Raw genomic sequence first — 17,462 nt, 5'->3', positions numbered from 1 at the left:
CCTGGACCTCTCGCCTTTTTAAGTAGCGAAATCCCTTGAGCGAGAATCAGATCTCTGGACCAACCAGCCGCCGATCTTGTGCTCGAAGTTGCATTGGGTTTCCCTGCGCTGGCCCCACCTTCCCTCCTGTCAATAAGTAACACTGAAGGGCTCCTTTTAAACTCCCATCCGTTATTGCAACACGGTGGGCCTCAGGAAACTAAGAGCAAAAACATTGGCTGCTCTAGGTGAGGTTCGAACTCACAACCTCGGCATTTCCCCGAAGCTATACTGTTATATAAGTACCACGCGCTAACCAATTGCGCCACTAGAGCTGCGCTTGATGCGCATTAGTTATCCGTGCTCATTTACTTGCACATTTCAGGTTGTCTAATCGTGCGGGGGCGCAATGTTGTTTAATTGAGGTGCATTGGCTGGGTTTATATGAAAGAGTGAAGCAGGTGATTTCTCATGTGTTAGCGAGCTGGTGAATTTACCAACGGCTGCACCAGATCCTGGTGCCATAAACACTGAACATTTTTACCCAACTCCTGTAATGCGGTCTGCAAAATGAGAACCGATGAAAATTCATCACATGCAAAACGCAAGAAACGTTTTAAACTTTTGTCCATGATTCGGTAACCATGTGAGTTACCCGGTGATTAATGACGATTACAACAAACTTTTGACACAGTCTAATGAGTTTTACTTAATAGTATAAACAGTTTTCTTAAAGTTCACTCCTTGACATGCAATGGAACCCGTATCGCAGGGTAAGAGTATTTGCAGACGACAATTGCTGTTCTGAGCTGCTTCTCTAATTATTTAAGGAACAGCAGTTTCTGAAGTGTAGCGGTTATCACTTCCGTCTAAAGTACAACAGGTCCCTAATTCGATCATCTCTTGTAGGTAGAGATCAATAAAATGCATTAACAGCCGTGCGGTATTATCCTTTTCTCTTTACAGTTCTGTACACACTCAAACTGTACAGAAATACCGACAGTGTGAGATAACATTACAGGATCCTGCAGCGCTGCCTCGGTCAATAGTAACAGTTCGGAGCTGCATTTCAGACCCGGCAACAAACCCATGAGTTTGTTTGCTGTTACCCAGCTCCCGGAGTGAGTGAGGCCGCGACAGCAGCGAACTTCAGGTTGCCTGTCCGGCCCCGCTCTCTCCAAGCGCCTACTGCCGGCGGAAAAGAGCGATTGCAGCCTCAGAGAGTGTAAACTGCCCATCGCTGCGAAACAAAATGTCACTGAAGCAGAGGAGCGCAGAGATTTGCATCTGCAGCGTGTAGGTGAGGGTGTCGAGGTTGATATAGGTCGACTCGTTGTTGGAAACGCTGAAATTGAATCTTTCTCTGGCAGATGTTGCAGGTTTACCTATGAAAAGTGCCCTCGAGGTGCAATCGACAAATTTGGAGATGCCGTGTAGTGGAACAAGTGAAAGGATCAGCACAGTTAATGCCGAGAACAAATTAAACAGTAGCTCAAGCTGATGGACCTTGCACTGGTGAAAATCCTGGACGGAGATTTAGAGGAAGCGACAGTGGGAAGGGCTGTGCCTCCATTCCAACACTTCTCCAAGCACATTCCGGGGAAGTAATCGACAGCAAAAAGAGGGCTTGGAACCAGAATGGAACTGCGGGCCCACTTTTCAGACAAAATGCAATGGACAATACATGACAAATCCATTTGATTTTCCGTTTGATAACCAAGTTGACTGGGCCTGTATTCCAGACAGAGTGACTCTTTAGTCTAGGGGTATGAATCTCGCTTTGGGGATTGTAGATTGACATTTGCGAATGGTTCCGCGTGAGGCCATTTTTAATGTCGACTTCTAATATTGGACTTGCGCTCAAAAGTTGCTCGAATCCGCCTAAGAAATGATCGTTTAGAACCCAAATCATTCTCCATCAGTCTCCAGCGGCTTTGGAGGAAGGTCAGTGCAAACTACCATGTAAATATTGTGGCTTTAAAGACAAACAATTAAAGTATTTTTTTTAGCAAACAATCAGTAGTGATGGTTGTAAGTATATTTGTGTGTGTCCATATTAGATACAAATGTATTGGTGAGTTGATATTGTATTAGTTGTAAATGCTTTTGCACCTCTGATCGCTACAAATATGTTTAGATGTATCTGTATTATTTATAAATGTATTGAGTGGGGGAATTTATGCCAGTTATAAATGTATTTCTGAGCACTGTAAATGTTCACTCCGGCCCCATTCTACCTTCTCATTGCCCCCACGTGGGACACGGCAGACCATCTGTTACATTAGGATTCAACTTTTGCTTTTATTGATAATTAGAAAATGTGAGCTGTAGAAAGTAATAAATCTGCATCCATCAGACTCTCTGATACCTCTTGAGCGTCCCTTACTCTGTCTGATTGGCCCTGAGCATCCCTTACGCGCTCCAGAACCTCTTGAGCATCCCTTACCCTGTTTAGTACATCCGGAGTATCCCTTACCCTGTCTGGTACATCCGGTGCATCCCTTTCCCTATCTGATACAACCGGAGCTTCCCTTACAATGTCTGGTACATCGGGAGCGTACATTACCCTGTCTGTTACATCCGGAGTGTCTCTTACCTTATCCGATACATCCGAAGCGTCCCTTACCCTGTCTGATGCATCCGGAGCGTCCCTTACCCTGTTTGATATATCCGGAGTGTCACTTACCCTGTCTGGTACAACAGGACCGTCCCTTACCCTGTTTGGTAAATCCGGCTCGTCCCTTAAACCGTCTGGTACATCCGGAGCGTCCCTTACTCTGTCTGGTAAATCCGGAGCGTCCCTTCAACTGTCTGGTACATCCGGAGCGTCCCTTACCCTGTCTTTTACATCCGGAGCGTCCCTCACTCTCCTTGATAACTACTGAGCGTCCGTTTTCATTTTTGGTAGCCAGTTTGTCAAAATTGCATATTTCACCCTTCATCCGCAGCTATGTAGCGCTTCCCATCGCTCACGCCCCTCAACTGTTTAGGGAAAAGCGGCAACTACCAGGTGAACAAAGCCAATTTTTCAGTTAGCCTCCCCAGTGCACTTCATTTCCCGAGGAATTTTCTTGTACAATCAGGCTGCTTTGGTTCCAAATGCCGGCCCTGCTTTCGCAGAGCTTGTCTGTCGAGAGGTCCCGCAGGTCTAAGTATATCGACTGGTTTGAAAGCACCAACTCAGATTGGGGTGAATGGGACATGTGCCCCAGGAACAGCGGTGGTAGCAGAGCACCCTTAGCGTTTTAAGTAGGTGAAAGTGAATGTTAGATTAAGGTAATACTGCAGGAAATTTACAATGAAATTGAAGGAGGAATGTAAAGGAAGGCTATTGATTGTGGAAGAATGAAAAATCTGTGCCGTGACTGGGATTCTGACCGAGATTGCTGCGGCCACAACGCAGAGTACTAACCACTATACGATCACGGCGCCACACATCAACTACTGAAGCTCTGCTCTGACTACAACAAAGTAACGCACGGCACTGCATAGAAAAGATGGATTTTTGGTGAAGAGGCCAAAATCAGCACCGCCAGAAATTAGGACAGTGGTGGAATTCGACCCAGGCCCCGCAGGTATTGGAGCGTTCAACCAGAATGGGAACCAGTGCAGCTGCAGTTACATTAAAAAGAATTTTAGCCTTTTCACACGAGAAGAAACTTACTGCTAGAGATTCAATAAAACAAAGGCCCCGCTGCAAGTCGAACCCAGGATCTCCTGTTTACTAGACAGGCGCTTTGATCAGCTAAGCCACGGGGCCAAATCCCGAAAAAAAAATTCACCTCCACTCACTGACCTCTATCAGCTACCGGTCACTGTCTTCTGGAGTCTCAGTCCATTTTGTATTTCTCCAGCTCTCTTGTCTATTCCGCCATGTGTCCCATTGTTGTCTGTATCTCCCACTTAGTTTATCTCAGTGTCAATCTGTGGGGTGATTCTGAATGATTACCTGAGTTTGTGTCTTATTATCTACATATATAAAAGGATCAATCTGTCTGTCTGTCTATCTGTCTGTCCTTCCGTCTGCCTGTCTGTCCGGCTATACACTCTAAAGTTATAGAGCCTACCTACACGTGCATTACATCAAAAGAAAGCTTATGATTCCAGAGCGGTCAGAAGTGTATTTGCTTTTCGGCGAGACAAAGATTGCGCCCGCGGTATCCAAAAAACGTTCAAAGTTCCGCTCATTATCCGCTCATGAGCATAGAGTGACATTAAGGTCGACCAATCGTACGGTCGAGCGACCCGACGGTCAACCAATCGCTGCATGGCGGGGGCAGGTTCGTTGCGCGTGCGGACGGGCCCTGCCAGAGCCGAGTGGCAGGACGATTGACCAATCCTACGCTTCGGTGACATGACGGTCGGCCAATCGGTGCATGTGTGGGCTGACCTTATCGTTCTGAGATGAGGTGAGTGGCCGCCATCTTGATTCCAAACTGTTCATTTCTTTTTCCCACTTTCTGCGTGTTTCTTTTCACATCTACATTTCCAGCAAAAAAAAAGTTGCTTTAAAAACACAAATTATTTTTTTAAAAAGTTAATTAATTTGTAAATCTTTTCTCTAACCTCTATAATTTTCCTACCTTTCACCATTTTTCCAGGCCGCGAAGCCTGGGCCTCTGTTGCCCAGCCACGCCTGAGCTAGTCACCACCCGTCGCGATCAACAAAAGGCCCGCGATCGCCGCAATCTTTGTGAAGGCTGGAGGGGGCGGGCCTGAGCCAAGCATCGCCACTGCCACTGCCACCATCTTAGTAAAGGCGGACGGGGCGGGAGTCAGCGCATGCATCAACTTCTGCCCGGAGCGTGACTTGAGTCCGGCCGGGCCTCACGCGATAGGTTGTGCGGCGGCATCTCTCTCTCTGGTCTTGAAGCCGGCTCGGGCATGGGGAGGGGTTTGGGACGGCGGAGCTCAGGAGGGCAGGGCTTGGGAGAGCTCGTGCGTGAGGCTCGGGGGGGCCGGGCTTGGGAGAGAGTGAGCGCGGGACTCGGGTGGGTGGGGCTCGGGAAAGCGCGAGCGCGGAGCTGGGGGGGGCGGGGCTCGGGAGAGGCCGAGCGTGGGGCTCGGAAGAGCGGGATCGCACGGCTCAGGAGGCCGGTGCGCGGGACCGCGTGGCTCCGGAGTCCGGGGTTCGGGAGGGCGGGGATCGGGCTGAGCCATATCAGTACGTGGGGTGGAATGGAGCTCCGCGGAGCCATCGCCGGCAGAGGGGAAAGGGTCTGCTAGCTCCCCCCCTCCCTTTCTCCCCCCTCCCTTTCTCCCCTCCCCCTCCTTCCTCCCCACACACCCCCTCCCCTCCCCCCCCACACCCCCCTCCCCTCCCCCTCCCTCCCCCTCCCCTCCCCTGCCCCTCCCACCTCCCCCCTCCCCTCCCCTCCCCCTCCCCCTGGCCCCTCCCCTCCCCCTCCCCTCCCCTCCCCCCTCCCCTCCCTCCCCTCCCCCTCCCCTTCCCCCCAGTCGCTCTCTCTCTTCCCCCCAGTCGCTCTCTCTCTTCCCCCCAGTCGCTCTCTCTCTTCCCCCCAGTCGCTCTCTCTCTCTTCCCCCCAGTTGCTCTCTCTTCCCCCCAGTCGCTCTCTCTCTTCCCCCCGTCGCTCTCTCTTCCCCCCAGTCGCTCTCTCTCTTCCCCCCCAGTCAGTCTCTCTCTTCCGCCCCCCAGTCGCGCTCTCTCTTCCTCCCCCCCCAGTCGCTCTCTCTCTCTCTCTTCCAACAACAACATGCCCTCAAAAAAGCCTCGGCACCGCCGGGCACTCCAGCTAGTATATATATATCTAAGAGTATGTCTCTCTGTCTTTCTCTCTGTCTCTCTGTCTCTCTGTCTGTCCAGCTATACAATCAAAAGTTATAGAGCATACCTACACAAATGTTATATCAAAAGAAAGCTTATCGCTAGTGGACTCTTGTGGTTGTATTTACTTTTTAGTCACACAAATATTGTTTGGACAGTCTACAAAAAACTTTAAAAATGACTCAAAAATCCACTCATTAGCGCTTGACCAATCCTACCTCTCATTAGCGTTGCGTGACGTGCTACTTGACCAATCCTGCAGTTCACTCACCTGATGCTTGACAAATCGGTGCGTCACAGGCGGGACCTAATGCTCCAATCTCCTTAAACTTTGCCGCCATTTTTTTCATCCCCACAGGGACACTACCAGCCAAATAAACCCCCACATTCTGACTCCGGCAGTGGCAGGTGAGTTTCCACGTAACGGGCGGTTCATCGGCAGCGGCCGACCGTCAACCGCGCCACCCGCAGGGGAGCTCCATCCCCACAGGAACCCCCACATTGTGGCTCCCAATCCCGCTGCAGCGGCCGCCCATCAGCCACGCAATCCATGAGGGGACTCAGCTCTGGTCCGTCTCGGCCCGACAGCCCGGCCGCGCCTCAAGCGTTAGGCCCCGGACGGCCGCTATCAGAATGGCACTGGGCCTCAGGCGCTAGACAGGGAGAGGGGAGGGAGGGGGATGTGAGGGAGGGAGAGGGAGGTGTGGGGGGAGGGGGAGGTGAGGGGGGCAGGGGGAGCGGAGGGAGGGATGCAGGGAGAGGACAGCACAAGGAGAGGGGGAGAGGGACAGAGAGGGGGGACACACAGGGGCACGCACACCGCGCACCCCAAAATTGCCCTGGCAACGCCGGGCTACCCTGCTAGTATGAAATAAATGTGGGGATCAGACAATTCTTTCTCTGACACCGGGGAACTAATGAGACAACATTTATAACAAGATATTGTTTATTTTGGTGCAGCAAACACAATATTCCATCTTGAAAGATTCAGGTTCATTCCTGTGCAAAAGAAACTGTGAAACCAACGTGTTTCCAATAGACTGCCTTTTAATTTGACGTCAAAAACACCACCATTGCAGCTCAAGGTGATTCATAACTAATGAACAGAGAAGTCAAGCAGTGAAAGGGTATTTGTAGAAAGGGTTGTGAGACTGTCGAATGCACTGGCCCAGCAAAGCAGCAGATATAAAACAAGGTCTAAAAACCGGCAGCATGTGGGAGGGAGGCAAGACAACCACAGGTAAGATTACCTTGGAATGCACTGGCCCCGAATCTGCTTTAAATCCCCCCACTGTACTGAAACACATTTAATGTCATATTCACACATTGATGCATTTGAGCAATATATGAGATTTAACGCTGTCTCTGATCTAAAATATCTGCTTTATGTATGTGAAATTATCATGGCCGAGATTAAACACGCATTGCAGGGTTAGTGGCTCTTTGCTCTAGGGGTGTGATTCTTGTTTTGGGAATTCACAACAATTAAAATGCAAGAGGCACCAGGTCCAAATCCCGGACGCGCTCCAAAATTTTAATAGAACCACTTTCCTCGGCCTGGAGACATTCCACAAGTCTTCAAATAATAACTGGCAGAAAATCAGCCTTTGTTCAGTACATCGCAAGAAAACGGCAATTTTATTCTTTAAAGCAGGAGTTCAGTCCCAGAAGTGCCGAATCTGTAAAATAAATATATAAGTCCGTTTGTATCCAGAAGCCTGCTCCACATTTTCCACATTGTCAATCTGGGAACACAGGCAGGACATGTGGTAAAGAGACTTTATTAAAGGTTGTTTCTACCGTTTGAAACAGAAATACTGAAATAAAAGGGATTTTTGGATGACTCCTTTTGTATAATAATGTTAGTTCGAGGTTGGTGAGACATTAACGTCTCAGGACTGTTAATCCAGTTGGAAGATACGTGGCCTGAAAATGTTACATTCCCCAAGTTAGACAATATTTTCTCTCCCTGTTTGGTAAAATTCTCCCAATTTTTCAGCCTAATATTTCACCCAGCTCTAATGGAAAGAAGATCGAATCGAGAGCTCCTTCCTCCCTTGCTTCCCTCATTGCTTCATTCACATCCTTCTTGTTCACGGTTTCCTGCTTCATTGGACAATGAGCCTGAATTTGATGTTAACTCTGTGATCGACATCTTATCAGTTCCAGTCCTAACCTCGTCTTTTTGCAGATTTATTAAAATCTTTTTGATGGAAACTCTCCAACCTATAATAAAACCGCCCATTTAATGCCTGTGAGTTAAAACAGGCGTTTTCCTGGTGAGGGAACTATTAGAGGAACAGAACAACTCCTGCAACAATAGAAATAGATTCAGTGCCCAAATCTGCTGTTCGGGGCAATCCTCGAAGGGCTGAATGGCCTACTCCTGCTCCAATTTCTTATGTTCTTATGTTCTTACACCGCTTGAACGATAAACAGAAAAAGCAAATGAAGTGGGAGCTGGCAGAAAGGGTTAACTTTATCCTTTGGAAATGAATTTAATTTCAAACTGTTATCGATCTTAGACCAGTGCAGTTTTCTCATTTGTAACACGTCTGTACAATTTATTTCTGTTAAACTGTATTCCTGCCCCCGCTCTTCATAAAGAACAGAGGGTCCCGCGCCATGGGCATTCAAAAACATTTCAATTATGGCCAACCTCCTGTAATTGCTGGTTTCACCCACTAGCGCTCTTTCCATTTAACCTCTATTTGTTTCAATCGCACACTTCAAAGGAACTGTTAAGATTAAGACGAAGCACTTCCGATCCAACTGCACTGTAACAGCGGGCCACTTGTTCACATTTAAACCCTCATTGGCAGCTAGGTAGCGCTCCCTGTCACTCACGCACTACAACAGTTTTGGGAAAAGCACGAACCAGCATTAAAATAAATCCCAGTCCTTCAGTTAACAAGATTCTCCAAGGAAATTTCGTGAACAATCCGGCCGCTGTCCATCTGAAGTTCAGTCCTGCTTTCACAGTGATTATCTGTCGATCTGTCACACAGATCTAAATGTATCGACTGGTTGTACATTGGTGCGAATGGGACATGTGCCCCCATGAACCGCGGTGGTAGCAGAGAGAATTTAACCACGTAAGCACATGAAAGTGAATGCTAGATTAAGGTAATACCGCAGGCAAGTGACAATGAAATGGAAGGAGGGAAGTAAAGAATGGCTACTGATTGTGGAAGAGTTAAAACCTGGGAGAAGATGTGGGTTTGAATTATGGGGCAACAAGCTCAGGCTTGTGAGAGCGCGGGGTTTTAAAGGAGTAAAAAGGTTTTCACCGCCAAAAAAACATAATTTTTCATGTCATAAAGATTGATTTTTCAGTCAGTTCCATTGGCAGGTGCCGCAGAGGACAGAAGATAAAAAGCGAGCTGTAACATGATTTAAGTTTGAACCGAGGTTACTGCGGCCACAATGCAGAGCACTAACGATGATATGATCAATGATCACAGCGCCACACGTCAGCTTCGCGTATTTTTTCTGGCTACAGCATAGTTGCGCACGGCACGAATATTTTTGCTGTTAACTATGAATAAAATGCGACGTATGTTTGCAGCTGTTGATGTTTCTGTCCTGTTACTGTCATAAGAACATAGAAACATCACAAGGCCATTCAGGCCCTCGAGCCTGCTCCACAATTCAATTAGATCATGGCAGATCTGTATCTGAACTCCATCTACTTGCAATGATTCCATAAACCTTCACATCCTCGCCGAACACAAATCTATCGATCTCATTTGGAAATTGTCAATTGAACCCCAGCCTGAACAGCTGTTTCAGGAAGGGAGTTCCAGATTCCCACTACCCTTGTGTGAAGAACAGCTTCCTTATATCATCCCTGAACGTGGTAGCTCTAATTTTACCGTTAGGCCCCGTTGTGTTGGACCCTCCCAACAGAGCAAATAGATTCTCTCTCTCTTACACCTATTTGTTTGCAGCTCTAACGGAAGTTCACACCCCAGAACATTAATTGTCACTCAGATCCTGTCCTGCTAATTTGGATTTGGAGTTCATGCCTCTTTCCCCGATTGTTATTTGCGCCCTGTCTCTGCAATTGGGTTTGTTGCAGATTACTGGCAGCAGGCAGCAGAAGCAAGCGGGATATGGGTGCTGATAGGGAATGTTGCTTCTCATGGCTGTCTCACACCCCGCGGGAGCTGGCGGGGGTTTGAAAGCCTTCATGTGCAACACAGTTAGAATTGATGACGTGGTGTCTCAAAGTGCGACCCTATAATGGAAGAGCCTGTATATGGGGATATTTGAGACGCACACAGGATTTCGGGAACCTGTCTAACTCCAGATTATAAGACCGCCTGTTCGAATGACGCCCAGAACACGGCTACTTTTATACCAGATGTGCGTCTGAATAAATCTAAACAGCTCACAATAAACACTGTGAACTTTCAATATTTAGCGGACGGGTTTCTCCGAGCGATCAATTTGATCCTCTCATTAATTCGTTTCTACAAACTTTGGGAACAGACGGAAGTGGAAATGATTTACAGGGAAATCACGTAAACATATCTTCAATTCTCCCAGTCACCCACAAAGAAGCTCAAACTCACGGATTCAGCATCCTCCGACGTAATCGGCTCTGTTGCGCAATGAATAGCGCGTTGAACTTCTCGTGTCAAGAGTTGGTAAAAGTTATTCAAAGGCTGTGGATTCGAGTGCCGCCAGAGTCGCTGTTCAGTCAGGTTTCGATGATGAACTTCTGAAGCAAAACTACTTTGATGTCCTTCAAGGACTGAGAATAGCCAATGAGGTCGTTTCGAATTGTGAACAATTAACATGTCAGCAATCTGCGCACTTTCTGCAACTGTAAAAAGACATCATTTGAACCTGAGAACCACTCCCATATCAATCAATGGAAACCCCCCAAGAGAGAATTCAAACCCGAGGACCAACGAGTCGCTGGCAATGAAGCCATAGCATTTCATTCAGACCGCTTCTGTCCGTCCAATATGGCTTTCCTATAAAATGTACAGCAATATCTGCGGTACACTAAACATTTCAAGTCAAAATATCATCCTCACTTCACCAGGTTCTGTTTGAAAGTTCGAATTTCACTTTACTTAATTACTTACCCTGCCGTCTCAGTCACTATTTCTTTCTTAACCGTTTCCTGCTGGTGTGGCAGGTTAGATCAGCCTTGGCAGTTCAAGGAAGCCTGAGACGTCTATCTGTGGAAAACACAGAGAGGCAAGATAGAGAGACGGAAACATTGAGAGATGGCGTCTACCGGTATGATTCTCGCACAGAAAAATCCACTGACTTAAATGCGAGAGACGAGGACCCAAATCGCGGATGAGCCCCGTTCTTTAGACGAAAATCCCCAAATCCCTCAGTTTGGCGACATTGCAGAAGGTTTAAAATAATAACTGGCAAAAATTCTGCACCGAGCTTGTGTCCAGTACACGCAAGAAACCCGCGATTTTGTTATTAAAAGCAGGAATTCAGTCTCAGGTGTACAGAAACTGTATAATGTTAACCCGCTTGTTTACAGAAGCCTGCTCCACATTTTCCACACTGTCAATCTGGGAGCGCGAGCCGGACATATCGACAAGTCAGTTGGTTAAAGTGCCTGTTCAGTAAACACGTGTTTCTGGCTTGGACTCCCAGCTTTGTTTTATAATTAGTGAAATTAAGCAACAAAATAACTCTGTATCTGAAAACCACACAGACCAGAGCGTGGAAATATCAATTTTAATAAAATGACCTGCAATTTTTTCAATGATTGGTGCGAAACATTAGATCGGAGGAGAGCTCATCGACCTGAAACGTTAACCCTGTGTTTCCATCTCCACAGATGATCCCGGACCTGCGGAGTGTTTACAGCATTTTCTGAATAATTTCATTTCCAGACTCTGCAATATTTTGCTTTGTGTTTTATTCTTTCATTAAAAGAATCAGGAGCGTAACAACAGAATTGAATACTAGGCTCTGTTGGTCCAGAGGTAGAATTCTCGCCTGCCATGCGGGTTCCATTTCCGGCCAATGCAACGTTTAAATTCTGACTGAAGTATTTCGGTAATCCTTTTAAATTAAAGAAGATTCATGAAACGCACTACAAAGAATACAATTTTTAAAATATGTATCAAACTTTCCGTCATTCTTCAGTTAAAGAAGGTAAATCCATCCTCACACATCCGTGGGACAAATCTCAGGCAAAGAGCTCCGAGCTTCCTTAAGAATTCCTTCATTCAGAGGGTTGTGAATGTTTCGAATTCTCTGCCCCAGAGGGCTGTGAATGCTGAGTCTTTGAGTATATTCAAGGCTGAGATAGATAGGTTTTTGGACACTAGGGGAATCAATGGATATGGGGATCACGCAGGAAAGTGGAGTATATGTCGATAATCAGCCATGATCTTATTGAATGGCGGAGCTGGCTCGAGGGGCCGAGTGGCCTTCTCCTGCTCCTAATTAGTATGTTCGTACAGATAACCCGTGAGTTTACACATCTTCTCGATTGTGCCAAATTCTTAGTCACTGCGTTGAAATCAAATCTATTTCCTGCACATTATACTTTGCCTGATAGTTGCTGCTTTAAGAGTCAACACTGGCTCCACTTTCGTCCTGTCAATAAGTAACACTGAAGGGCTCCTTTAAAACTCGCATCCGTTATTGCAACACGGTGGGCCTGAGGAAACCAAGTGCCTACGTGAAACAGCTAATAAGGAGAAAGCTTCCGCAAACACCAATTGTACCATCAGCTCCGGTAGAAATATCACACCGCAAAAGCATTGGCTGCTGCAAGTGAGGCTCGAAATCACAACGACCGGCATTTCCAGAACCTCTACTCTCACAGAAATATGGCACGCTAAACGATTGCACCACTAGAGACGTGCACCGTGGGTTGGAGTTATCCATGCTCATTTACTTAATTTTTCAGATTGCTTAATAGTGCCCGGGGCTGCGGCACTGGTTACTGTTGTTTAATTGAGGAGCATTGGCTGGGGTTATATGACAGAGTGCAGCAGGAGTTACTCTGATGTGTTCGCGAGCTGATGAATTTACCAAAGGCTGCACCAGATTCCTGGCGTCATAAACATAGAACATTTTTACTCAACTCCTAAAAGTGCAGTCTATAAAATGAGAACGGATGTAAATTTATCACATGCATAACACAACATTTTTTTTAAAGTTTTGCCTATGAGTCGTTAACCATGTGTGTATTTCGATCAGTCCGAAACAAAAAGTTATCGGTTGATTACTGGCGATTACCAGAAACGTTTTGCACAGTTTAATGAGTTTTGCTTAATTAATAAATTAGCAGTTTTCGAAAAGTTAATGGAACCCATGTCGCACGAATAAGAGCATTTATAGATGACAGTTCTCTTCTGAGTTGTGCCTACAATTATTTAGAGAGCAGCGGTTTCCAAATTGCAGCGATTGCAGCCTCAGAGAGCGCAAACTGCCCATCGCTGCGAAACAAGCTATCACTGAAGCGGGCGCTTGGAGGGAACCGGACGGACAGGCGGCCTGAACGTTGCTGCTGTTGCGGCCTCACTCACTCCAGGAGCTGGGGAACAGTAAACCAACACAATGGGTTTGTTGCCGGGCCTCAAATGAGGCTCCGAACTGTTGCTATTGACCGAGGCAGCGCTGCAGGATCCTGTAATGATCTCCCACACTGTCGGTGTCTCTGTAGAGTTTGAGTGTGTACAGAACTGTATAGAGAAAAGGAGAATACTGCGCGGCTGTTCATATATTTTATTGCTCTCTGCCTACAAGTGATGATTGAACCGGGGACCTGTTGTACTAGAGACGAAAGTTACACTTCAGAAACCGCTGCTCTCTAAATAATGAAAGGAACAGCCCAGAACAGCAACTGTTCATCTATAAATCTCTTATCCATGCGACGATGGTTCCATTCCACGTCGAGGAATTAACTTTCAGAAAACTGTTTATTTTATTAATTACACAAAACTCAATAAACTGTGTGAAAAGTTTGTTTTAATCGCCATTAATCAACCGCTAACTTTCTGTTTCCGACTCAGCGAAATACTCACATGGTTAACGAGTCACAGGCAAAACTTTAAAAAGATATTGTGTTCTGCACGTGATGTATTTTCATCCGTTCTCATTTTACAGACTATATATTAGGAGTTGGGTAAAAATGTTCAGTGCTTAGGACACCAGGAATCTGGTGCAGCCTTTGGTAAATTCACCAGCTCGTGAATACATGAGAGTAACTCCTGCTGCATTCTAGCATATAACCCCAGCCAATGCTCCTCAATTAAACAACATGGTGGTGCAATAAAGCATGAGACTTTTAAAGGAGCCCTTCAGTATTGCTTATTGACAGGAGGGAAGGTGCGGTCAGTTTTAACTGTTAAAGCAGCAACTATCAGACAAAGAAAAATATACAGGAATTAGATTCGATTTCAACGCAGTGAGTAAGCCATTGACACAAAGGAGAAGATGTGTAAACTCACGGGTTATCTGTACATGTTTCCTACATCATTTTGAACACAAACAACGATTCACCTGAACACGTTGTTCAGGATTATAACGACGCAAGTTGCGGACAGAGAATCGCCCAAACCCCATATCCACAATTATAGATTCATTTAACTGCCGAACTTCAACATTGATGGAGCGAGATCGTCCATACAGGATGTTCAATTACCATGGCCCTGATGGACAGTATCACACACATAATTGGCGTCAAACATCCGACAAAATATGAGCTCAATTTCAGAGTAGGACCGAGGGGTTTCGTTATCTGGAGAGTACATCGGGCTCTCGGTGGCGCTCAACAACAATAAAAACAACAACTTTTATTTACATAGCGCCTTTAACGTAGGAAAACGTCCCAAGGCGTTGCACAGGAGTGTTTTAAGTCAAAAAATTTGAAACCGATCCACACAAGGATAAATTAGGGCAGTTGGTCAAAGAGATATGTTTCAAGAACCGTCTTAAAGGAGGAAGGTGGGGTAGCGAGGCGGAAAGGTTTAGGCAAGGAATTCCAGAGCTTAGGGCGGCAACAGGAGGCTCAGCCAGCAAAGATTGAGCGATTATAATCAGGGATCCTCAAGAGGGCAGAATTAGAGGAGCGCAGATATCTCGGGTGTTGTGGGGCTGGAGGAGATTACAGAGATAGGGAGGGGCGAGGCCTTGGAGAGATTTGAAAACAGGGATGAGAATTATGAAATCGAGGCACTGCTTAACCGGGAGCCAATGTAGGTCAGCGAGCACAGGAGTGATGGGCGAACGGGACTTGGAGCGAGTTTGGGCACGGGCAGCCGAGTTTTGGATGATCTCAAGTTTATGTAGGGTGGAATCTTGGAGGCCAGCCAGGAGTGCGTTGGTATACTCAAGTCTAGAGGTAACAAAGACATGGATGAGGGTTTCAGCAGCGCATGAGCAAAACAAGGGGTGTATACAGGCGATGTTACACAGGTGGAAGTAGGTGGCCATCGTTATACCGCGGATATGTGGTCAGAAGCTCATTTCAAGGTCAATTATGACACCAAAGTTGCGAACAGTGATGTTCAGCCTCAAAAAATTATTTGGGAGAGGGATGGAGTCAATGGCTAGGGAACAGAGTTCGTGATGGTGACCGAAAACAATGGCTTCATTCTTCGCTCCTGGAGGTTCTTCTGGAGCAAGTTCCAAATAATGTTTCCACCCGGGATCGAACCAGAGACATTTCGCGTGTAGAGGTGAACGTGATAATCACAACACGATGGAAACCTCTGCTCCGTTTATTATCGGCAAGTCAGATGACGTGTTCAGGGACAGGGTGAATCGCTGAATTAGAGGGCGGGGATCCTGCGCTGTTGTTGAGACGGTCTGGCTGTTGCTGCTTCCACCTCTCGCACTCGGAAAGCCTGAGCCACAGTCCGCACTGATCTCACTCCTATAGATCCCAACTTTACTCCGTTCACTGTGGCGCAATGGTATCGCAGTCTGAAGCCAGTTCATGAAAGCTGCGTGTTCAAAATCATGCGCAGTTACAGAAACCGCTCCTAAATTGATAAAACGGAACAGTTTGCAAGCTGGGAAACTCAGTGTTTTTCAGAATTGTGCTCTTTTTCTGTTACTTCCCAGTTACACATTCAGTTTTTATTTGGCAATTTTTATTTTATATCGGAACAATGTTTAGGGGATGCGATGTATTCATTGTTGATACAGTAACTCTGTCACCCAGTGTGAGAAGTGAAACACAAACCGCCCAGCCTGGGGCTCGCACCCATTCGAGGTGAGTCTTTCTGTCCGTCAGCTCAGTTGGTTAGAGGCGGTGTTAATAACGCCTTTACAAAAAAATACAGAATGTCAGGGGAATTTATTTTCAATAACATCCATTGCACCTTTGCACTGGGGTGGAGTAACACATCTGTTTGTTTATTTGTGTTTCTTCGGTTTGCTGATAAACGTTTAACTGGCGGCCTGTTCCCGTTAATGGTCACAAGCATTAACAGACAGACAGAGCGTGTCGGACCGCCCGAGATGTACAAAAGGCATCAGTTTAGGACAAATGCATCAAATCAAATGTTCACCCGGTACCGAGAGAGAAAAAACCAGAGAAAATGGCAGAAGTAGATCGAGAAATAAAAACTAAATACAGAGGATATAAATATGTCCCACTCTAGATGTCACTCAACCATCATAACAAAAACAGATGATCTGGTCATTGCCCCATTGCTGTTTGTGGGAGCTTGCTGTGCGCAATGGCTGTCGCGTTTCCGACATTACAACAGTGACTCCACTTCTGTAAAGTGCTTTGATTGGTCCGGTGGTCATGAAATGCAAAATAGAAATGCAAGTCTTTTTTTCTTTATTGATTCAAACCCAACCCTTCGGTTCCGGATAAAGAATTTCAGAGTAAATCATTCAGTTCGAGATTCAGACCAAAGAAAGTGACAGGAAATACCATAAAACTGCCAAAACCAGAGAATGAATCAGGAACCTTTAGATCTTTTTCAGTCTAACGCTCTCCCAACTGAGCTATTTCGGCCTCACAGCAAATTGCGCTTTGTGTCATTCATTGGAAAACAATATTTCCCCGGATGGAATTGCCCCGAACCTGCAACACCAGCAGAAAAGAGTAAAGAAAGAAATAATGACTGAGACGGCAAGGAAAGTAATTCAGAAAAGTAAAATTCGCACTTTCCAACCGAATCTGGTGAATTGAGACTAATATTGTTGACTTGGAATATTTAGTGAACCGCTTGATATTGTTGAACATTGTGTAAGAAAGCGGATTGGATGGACAGAAGCGCTCTGAAACGATGGCTGATCAGCAGTGGGTGATAGCGAAATCTTACGGCTTCGTTTCCAGCGGCTCGTTGGACTTGGGGTTTGATTCACTCTCGGGGGGTTTCAGTGATTGATATGGGAGAGATTCCCAGGCTCAAATTATGTCTTTGTACCGTTCCAGAAGGTCGGATTGTCTTTTCTCCAGAGAATGTTTGAGCTCCAGAGGACAGAATGCACAGGGTTTGTCCACACAACACACGTGGAGTAAAGAAAATGTTGCCAGGAGGTGCGCAGATTGAAGCTGACATGTTAATTAATCACAATTCAAGCGGCCTCATTGGCGATTCCCAGTTCTTGAAATATAGAAACATAGAAGATAGGAGCAGGAGTTGGCCATTCGGCCCCTCGAGCCTGTTCCGCCATTTAATGAGATCGTGGCAGATCATCCAAATTCAATACCTTGTCCATGCTTTCTCCGCAT

The 17,462-nt window shown here is 46.3% G+C and overlaps 1 non-coding gene across 1 annotated transcript; it reads right to left on the bottom strand.

Moving 5' to 3' along the window:
* Positions 1-219: 219 nt before the first annotated feature.
* On the bottom strand, positions 220-314 carry trnai-uau (transfer RNA isoleucine (anticodon UAU)). The gene is made up of 2 exons: positions 277-314; positions 220-255 (listed from the first exon to the last, which is right to left on the bottom strand). It is a non-coding gene; the product is annotated as a tRNA-Ile (tRNA).
* Positions 315-17,462: the final 17,148 nt, after the last annotated feature.

Source organism: Somniosus microcephalus, unplaced genomic scaffold, assembly GCF_052327205.1.
Source record: "Somniosus microcephalus isolate GS21.2 unplaced genomic scaffold, FLI_Smic_1.0 unresolved_chr1, whole genome shotgun sequence".
NCBI lineage: Eukaryota > Metazoa > Chordata > Chondrichthyes > Squaliformes > Somniosidae > Somniosus > Somniosus microcephalus.
Note: the sequence above shows the minus strand (reverse complement) of the source record. Positions and strands in the feature narration are given on the sequence as shown.